This window comes from Entelurus aequoreus, linkage group LG15 (genome assembly GCF_033978785.1).
Source record: "Entelurus aequoreus isolate RoL-2023_Sb linkage group LG15, RoL_Eaeq_v1.1, whole genome shotgun sequence".
Classification (NCBI taxonomy): Eukaryota; Metazoa; Chordata; class Actinopteri; order Syngnathiformes; family Syngnathidae; genus Entelurus; species Entelurus aequoreus.
Genome location: NC_084745.1, coordinates 57,841,272 through 57,851,271, shown reverse-complemented (window position 1 = coordinate 57,851,271; position 10,000 = coordinate 57,841,272). Strand labels below are relative to the sequence as shown.

At 39.9% G+C, this 10,000-nt stretch overlaps 1 protein-coding gene across 2 annotated transcripts in view; it reads left to right on the top strand.

Moving 5' to 3' along the window:
- Positions 1–10,000, top strand: part of wasf3b (WASP family member 3b) — a 49,478-nt gene that overhangs the window by 13,329 nt on the left and 26,149 nt on the right. The gene's annotated exons all lie outside the window — the stretch shown is intronic.

Sequence of the window (10,000 nt, the reverse complement as noted above, 5' to 3'; positions counted from 1 at the left end):
CATGCACTAAATTAGTCTGATCACTATGTGTCCATGCACTAAATTAGTCTGATCACTATGTGTCCATGCACTAAATTAGTCTGATCACTATGTGTCCATGCACTAAATTAGTCTGATCACTGTGTCCATGCACTAAATTAGTCTGATCACTATGTGTCCATGCACTAAATTAGTCTGATCACTATGTGTCCATGCACTAAATTAGTCTGATCACTATGTGTCCATGCACTAAATTAGTCTGATCACTACGTGTCCATGCACTAAATTAGTCTGATCACTATGTGTCCATGCACTAAATTAGTCTGATCACTATGTGTCCATGCACTAAATTAGTCTGATCACTACGTGTCCATGCACTAAATTAGTCTGATCACTGTGTCCATGCACTAAATTAGTCTGATCACTACGTGTCCATGCACTAAATTAGTCTGATCACTACGTGTCCATGCACTAAATTAGTCTGATCACTACGTGTCCATGCACTAAATTAGTCTGATCACTACGTGTCCATGCACTAAATTAGTCTGATCACTATGTGTCCATGCACTAAATTAGTCTGATCACTATGTGTCCATGCACTAAATTAGTCTGATCACTATGTGTCCATGCACTAAATTAGTCTGATCACTACATGTCCATGCACTAAATTAGTCTGATCACTATGTGTCCATGCACTAAATTAGTCTGATCACTACGTGTCCATGCACTAAATTAGTCTGATCACTATGTGTCCATGCACTAAATTAGTCTGATCACTATGTGTCCATGCACTAAATTAGTCTGATCACTACATGTCCATGCACTAAATTAGTCTGATCACTGTGTCCATGCACTAAATTAGTCTGATCACTATGTGTCCATGCACTAAATTAGTCTGATCACTATGTGTCCATGCACTAAATTAGTCTGATCACTATGTGTCCATGCACTAAATTAGTCTGATCACTGTGTCCATGCACTAAATTAGTCTGATCACTATGTGTCCATGCACTAAATTAGTCTGATCACTATGTGTCCATGCACTAAATTAGTCTGATCACTATGTGTCCATGCACTAAATTAGTCTGATCACTATGTGTCCATGCACTAAATTAGTCTGATCACTATGTGTCCATGCACTAAATTAGTCTGATCACTATGTGTCCATGCACTAAATTAGTCTGATCACTGTGTGTCCATGCACTAAATTAGTCTGATCACTATGTGTCCATGCACTAAATTAGTCTGATCACTACGTGTCCATGCACTAAATTAGTCTGATCACTACGTGTCCATGCACTAAATTAGTCTGATCACTACGTGTCCATGCACTAAATTAGTCTGATCACTACGTGTCCATGCACTAAATTAGTCTGATCACTATGTGTCCATGCACTAAATTAGTCTGATCACTACGTGTCCATGCACTAAATTAGTCGGATCACTATGTGTCCATGCACTAAATTAGTCTGATCACTGTGTCCATGCACTAAATTAGTCTGATCACTATGTGTCCATGCACTAAATTAGTCTGATCACTGTGTCCATGCACTAAATTAGTCTGATCACTATGTGTCCATGCACTAAATTAGTCTGATCACTATGTGTCCATGCACTAAATTAGTCTGATCACTATTTGTCCATGCACTAAATTAGTCTGATCACTATGTGTCCATGCACTAAATTAGTCTGATCACTATGTGTCCATGCACTAAATTAGTCTGATCACTATGTGTCCATGCACTAAATTAGTCTGATCACTGTGTCCATGCACTAAATTAGTCTGATCACTATGTGTCCATGCACTAAATTAGTCTGATCACTATGTGTCCATGCACTAAATTAGTCTGATCACTGTGTCCATGCACTAAATTAGTCTGATCACTATGTGTCCATGCACTAAATTAGTGTGATCACTATGTGTCCGTGCACTAAATTAGTCTGATCACTATGTGTCCGTGCACTAAATTAGTCTGATCACTACGTGTCCATGCACTAAATTAGTGTGATCACTATGTGTCCATGCACTAAATTAGTCTGATCACTATGTGTCCATGCACTAAATTAGTCTGATCACTATGTGTCCATGCACTAAATTAGTCTGATCACTATGTGTCCATGCACTAAATTAGTCTGATCACTGTGTGTCCATGCACTAAATTAGTCTGATCACTATGTGTCCATGCACTAAATTAGTCTGATCACTATGTGTCCATGCACTAAATTAGTCTGATCACTATGTGTCCATGCACTAAATTAGTCTGATCACTATGTGTCCATGCACTAAATTAGTCTGATCACTATGTGTCCATGCACTAAATTAGTCTGATCACTACGTGTCCATGCACTAAATTAGTCTGATCACTACGTGTCCATGCACTAAATTAGTCTGATCACTATGTGTCCATGCACTAAATTAGTCTGATCACTATGTGTCCATGCACTAAATTAGTCTGATCACTATGTGTCCATGCACTAAATTAGTCTGATCACTACGTGTCCATGCACTAAATTAGTCTGATCACTACGTGTCCATGCACTAAATTAGTCTGATCACTATGTGTCCATGCACTAAATTAGTCGGATCACTATGTGTCCATGCACTAAATTAGTCCGATCACTATGTGTCCATGCACTAAATTAGTCTGATCACTGTGTCCATGCACTAAATTAGTCTGATCACTATGTGTCCATGCACTAAATTAGTCTGATCACTATGTGTCCATGCACTAAATTAGTCTGATCACTACGTGTCCATGCACTAAATTAGTGTGATCACTATGTGTCCATGCACTAAATTATTCTGATCACTATGTGTCCATGCACTAAATTAGTCTGATCACTATGTGTCCATGCACTAAATTAGTCTGATCACTATGTGTCCATGCACTAAATTAGTCTGATCACTATGTGTCCATGCACTAAATTAGTCTGATCACTATGTGTCCATGCACTAAATTAGTCTGATCACTATGTGTCCATGCACTAAATTAGTCTGATCACTGTGTCCATGCACTAAATTAGTCTGATCACTATGTGTCCATGCACTAAATTAGTCTGATCACTATGTGTCCATGCACTAAAACAGTCTGATCACTATGTGTCCATGCACTAAATTAGTCTGATCACTATGTGTCCATGCACTAAATTAGTCTGATCACTATGTGTCCATGCACTAAATTAGTCTGATCACTATGTGTCCATGCACTAAATTAGTCGGATCACTATGTGTCCATGCACTAAATTAGTCTGATCACTATGTGTCCATGCACTAAATTAGTCTGATCACTATGTGTCCATGCACTAAATTAGTCTGATCACTATGTGTCCATGCACTAAATTAGTCTGATTACTATGTGTCCATGCACTAAATTAGTCTGATCACTATGTATCCATGCACTAAATTAGTCTGATCACTATGTGTCCATGCACTAAATTAGTCTGATCACTGTGTCCATGCACTAAATTAGTCTGATTACTATGTGTCCATGCACTAAATTATTCTGATCACTATGTCCATGCACTAAATTAGTCTGATCACTATGTGTCCATGCACTAAATTAGTCTGATCACTATGTGTCCATGCACTAAATTAGTCTGATCACTATGTGTCCATGCACTAAATTAGTCTGATCACTATGTGTCCATGCACTAAATTAGTCTGATCACTATGTGTCCATGCACTAAATTAGTCTGATCACTATGTGTCCATGCACTAAATTAGTCTGATCACTATGTCCATGCACTAAATTAGTCTGATCACTATGTGTCCATGCACTAAATTAGTCCGATCACTATGTGTCCATGCACTAAATTAGTCCGATCACTATGTGTCCATGCACTAAATTAGTCTGATCACTATCTGTCCATGCACTAAATTAGTCTGATCACTATCTGTCCATGCACTAAATTAGTCTGATCACTATGTGTCCATGCACTAAATTAGTCTGATCACTATGTGTCCATGCACTAAATTAGTCTGATCACTATGTGTCCATGCACTAAATTAGTCTGATCACTATGTGTCCATGCACTAAATTAGTCTGATCACTATGTGTCCATGCACTAAATTAGTCTGATCACTATGTGTCCATGCACTAAATTAGTCTGATCACTATCTGTCCATGCACTAAATTAGTCTGATCACTATGTGTCCATGCACTAAATTAGTCTGATCACTATCTGTCCATGCACTAAATTAGTCTGATCACTATGTGTCCATGCACTAAATTAGTCTGATCACTATGTGTCCATGCACTAAATTAGTCTGATCACTATGTGTCCATGCACTAAATTAGTCTGATCACTATGTGTCCATGCACTAAATTAGTCTGATCACTGTGTCCATGCACTAATTTAGTCTGATCACTATGTGTCCATGCACTAATTTAGTCTGATCACTATGTGTCCATGCACTAAATTAGTCTGATCACTATGTGTCCATGCACTAAATTAGTCTGATCACTATGTGTCCATGCACTAAATTAGTCTGATCACTATGTGTCCATGCACTAAATTAGTCTGATCACTATGTGTCCATGCACTAAATTAGTCTGATCACTATGTGTCCATGCACTAATTTAGTCTGATCACTGTGTCCATGCACTAAATTAGTCTCTCCAATAGTTTGCCTCTAATTAAGCCTCCTACAACCCATGGAAACACCTTCATCCGATCGTGTTTGGTTTTTGAAAAGTGGGACTAACACACCTTGGTTATGAGATTGGAAACCAGATCTCTGGAGGGGGCGGGGGTGCAGCCGGGGAGGACCCTTCGTATCGCACATGCGCCAGTCTCAATACAACCTGGAACAGTATCAGTCGGGTCACAAGAGAGTCCACAACAATAACAACCTTCATCTGGAACAGTATCAGTCAGGTCACAAGATAGTCCACAACAATAACAACTTTCATCTGGAACAGTATCAGTCAGGTCACAAGATAGTCCACAACAATAACAACCTTCATCTAGAACAGTATCAGTCGGGTCACAAGAGAGTCCACAACAATAACAACCTTCATCTGGAACAGTATCAGTCAGGTCACAAGATAGTCCACAACAATAACAACTTTCATCTGGAACAGTATCAGTCAGGTCACAAGATAGTCCACAACAATAACAACCTTCATCTAGAACAGTATCAGTCAGGTCACAAGATAGTCCACAACAATAACAACTTTCATCTGGAACAGTATCAGTAGGGTCAGGAGATAGTCCACAACAATAACAACCTTCATCTGGAACAGTATCAAGTCGAGTCACAGGAGAGTCCACAACAATAACAACCTTCATCTGGAACAGTATCAGTCGGGTCAAAAGAGAGTCCACAACAATAACAACCTTCATCTAGAACAGTATCAGTCAGGTCACAAGATAGTCCACAACAACAACAACCTTCATCTGGAACAGTATCAGTCAGGTCACAAGATAGTCCACAACAATAACAACTTTCATCTGGAACAGTATCAGTTGGGTCACGAGATAGTCCACAACAATAACAACCTTCATCTGGAACAGTATCAGTCGGGTCACAAAACAATAACAACCTTCATCTGGAACAGTATCAGTCATGTCACAAAACAATAACAACCTTCATCTGGAACAGTATCAGTCGGGTCACGAGATAGTCCACAACAATAACAACCTTCATCTGGAACAGTATCAAGTCAGGTCACAGGAGAGTCCACAACAATAACAACATTCATCTGGAACAGTATCAGTCGGGTCAAAAGAGAGTCCACAACAATAACAACCTTCATCTGGAACAGTATCAGTCGGGTCACAAGATAGTCCACAACAATAACAACCTTCATCTAGAACAGTACCAGTCAGGTCACAAGACAATAACAACTTTAATCTGGAACAGTATCAGTCAGGTCACAAGATAGTCCACAACAATAACAACTTTAATCTGGAACAGTATCAGTCGGGTCACAAGAGAGTCCACAACAATAACAACCTTCATCTGGAACAGTATCAGTCGGGTCACAAAACAATAACAACCTTCATCTGGAACAGTATCAGTCATGTCACAAAACAATAACAACCTTCATCTGGAACAGTATCAGTCGGGTCACGAGATAGTCCACAACAATAACAACCTTCATCTGGAACAGTATCAAGTCAGGTCACAGGAGAGTCCACAACAATAACAACCTTCATCTGGAACAGTATCAGTCGGGTCACAAGATAGTCCACAACAATAACAACCTTCATCTAGAACAGTATCAGTCAGGTCACAAGACAATAACAACTTTCATCTGGAACAGTATCAGTCAGGTCACAAGATAGTCCACAACAATAACAACTTTAATCTGGAACAGTATCAGTCGGGTCACAAGAGAGTCCACAACAATAACAACCTTCATCTGGAACAGTATCAGTCGTTTCAAAAGAGAGTCCACAACAATAACAACCTTCATCTGGAACAGTATCAGTCGGGTCACAAGATAGTCCACAACAATAACAACCTTCATCTAGAACAGTATCAGTCAGGTCACAAGACAATAACAACTTTCATCTGGAACAGTATCAGTCAGGTCACAAGATAGTCCACAACAATAACAACTTTCATCTGGAACAGTATCAGTCAGGTCACAAAACAATTACAACCTTCATCTGGAACAGTATCAGTCGAGTCACGAGATAGTCCACAACAATAACAACCTTCATCTGGAACAGTATCAGTCAGGTCACAAGACAATAACAACCTTCATCTGGAACAGTATCAGTCGGGTCACGAGATAGTCCACAACAATAACAACCTTCATCTGGAACAGTATCAGTCGGGTCACAAGATAGTCCACAACAATAACAACCTCCATCTGGAACAGTATCAGTCGGGTCACGAGATAGTCCACAACAATAACAACCTTCATCTGGAACAGTATCAGTCGGGTCACGAGATAGTCCACAACAATAACAACCTTCATCTGGAACAGTATCAGTCGGGTCACAAGATAGTCCACAACAATAACAACCTTCATCTGGAACAGTATCAGTCGGGTCACGAGATAGTCCACAACAATAACAACCTTCATCTGGAACAGTATCAGTCAGGTCACAAGACAATAACAACTTTCATCTGGAACAGTATCAGTCGGGTCACAAGATAGTCCACAACAATAACAACCTTCATCTGGAACAGTATCAGTCGGGTCACAAGATAGTCCACAACAATAACAACCTCCATCTAGAACAGTATCAGTCGGGTCACAAGATAGTCCACAACAATAACAACCTCCATCTAGAACAGTATCAGTCGGGTCACGAGATAGTCCACAACAATAACAACCTTCATTTGGAACAGTATCAGTCGGGTCACGAGATAGTCCACAACAATAACAACCTTCATCTGGAACAGTATCAGTCAGGTCACAAGACAATAGCAACCTTCGTCTGGAACAGTATCAGTCGGGTCACGAGATAGTCCACAACAATAACAACCTTCATCTGGAACAGTATCAGTCAGGTCACAAGACAATAACAACCTTCATCTGGAACAGTATCAGTCGGGTCAGGAGATAGTCCACAACAATAACAACCTTCATCTGGAACAGTATCAGTCAGGTCACAAGATAGTCCACAACAATAACAACCTTCATCTGGAACAGTATCAGTCAGGTCACAAGACAATAGCAACCTTCGTCTGGAACGGTATCAGTCGGGTCACAAGACAATAGCAACCTTCGTCTGGAACAGTATCAGTCGGGTCACAAGATAGTCCACAACAATAACAACCTTCATCTGGAACAGTATCAGTCGGGTCACAAGATAGTCCACTACAATAACAACCTTCATCTGGAACAGTATCAGTCGGGTCACAAGATAGTCCACAACAATAACAACCTTCATCTAGAACAGTATCAGTCAGGTCACAAGACAATAACAACTTTCATCTGGAACAGTATCAGTCAGGTCACAAGATAGTCCACAACAATAACAACTTTCATCTGGAACAGTATCAGTCAGGTCACAAGACAATTACAACCTTCATCTGGAACAGTATCAGTCGAGTCACGAGATAGTCCACAACAATAACAACCTTCATCTGGAACAGTATCAGTCAGGTCACAAGACAATAACAACCTTCATCTGGAACAGTATCAGTCGGGTCACGAGATAGTCCACAACAATAACAACCTTCATCTGGAACAGTATCAGTCAGGTCACAAGACAATAACAACCTTCGTCTGGAACAGTATCAGTCGGGTCACAAGATAGTCCACAACAATAACAACCTTCATCTGGAACAGTATCAGTCGGGTCACGAGATAGTCCACAACAATAACAACCTTCATCTGGAACAGTATCAGTCGGGTCACGAGATAGTCCACAACAATAACAACCTTCATCTGGAACAGTATCAGTCGGGTCACGAGATAGTCCACAACAATAACAACCTTCATCTGGAACAGTATCAGTCAGGTCACAAGACAATAACAACTTTCATCTGGAACAGTATCAGTCGGGTCACAAGATAGTCCACAACAATAACAACCTTCATCTGGAACAGTATCAGTCGGGTCACAAGATAGTCCACAACAATAACAACCTTCATCTGGAACAGTATCAGTCGGGTCACGAGATAGTCCACAACAATAACAACCTTCATCTGGAACAGTATCAGTCAGGTCACAAGACAATAGCAACCTTCGTCTGGAACAGTATCAGTCGGGTCAGGAGATAGTCCACAACAATAACAACCTTCATCTGGAACAGTATCAGTCAGGTCACAAGACAATAGCAACCTTCGTCTGGAACAGTATCAGTCAGGTCACAAGATAGTCCACAACAATAACAACCTTCATCTGGAACAGTATCAGTCAGGTCACAAGACAATAGCAACCTTCGTCTGGAACAGTATCAGTCGGGTCACAAGATAGTCCACAACAATAACAACCTTCATCTGGAACAGTATCAGTCGGGTCACAAGATAGTCCACAACAATAACAACCTTCATCTGGAACAGTATCAGTTGGGTCAAAATATAGTCCACAACAATAACAACCTTCATTTAGAACAGAAACCTGTGTATAGAAATGTTGTAAGTACACCTCTGCATAACATGAATAACAAGTATATAGATCAATAATAACTTCATTAACATTTTGCCACCAAAGAGGTTCCAAGTGCATGATGACATCATCACAGTAGCTTTATTACAACTATTAACATTGTTTGACTGACTTCAATCATCTGATAGTGAACATTAATGACTACAACCAGCAGGCTTTTTGGTGCACAGCTTTGTGAAGCATGATACTGATAAAGCATGATACTGATAAAGCATGATATTGATAAAGCATGATACTGATAAAGCATGATACTGATAAAGCATGATGCTGATAAAGCATGATACTTATAAAGCATGCCACTAGTTGAGATATAATGTGTTCTTTGTGGGGTCAAAGTCTGTCCTCCTTCCTCCTCCTCCTTGGTCTTTAATCAAGCAGGGTTAGGACAGGAAGGACCGAGGTGAGGCTGGCGGGACCAGGAAACAGGAAACAGGAAACAGGCTGCAAAAATAGGAAGCAGGATGTTGATAAGATGGCCGCTCTTGTAGAGTCAATTTATGTCCATATGTGGCTATTTGGTATTATTGTACTTTTACTGTGACCATGTACTCCAATCTGAGTATCATTGTACTTTTACTGTGACCATGTACTTCAATCTGAGTATCATTGTACTTTTACTGTGACCATGTACTCCAATCTGAGTATCATTGTACTTTTACTGTGACCATGTACTCCAATCTGAGTATCATTGTACTTTTACTGTGACCATGTACTCCAATCTGAGTATCATTGTACTTTTACTGTGACCATGTACTCCAATCTGAGTATCATTGTACTTTTACTGTGACCATGTACTTCAATCTGAGTATCATTGTACTTTTACTGTGACCATGTACTCCAATCTGAGTATCATTGTACTTTTACTGTGACCATGTACTCCAATCTGAGTATGATTGTACTTTTACTGTGACCATGTACTCCAATCTGAGTATCATTGTACTTTT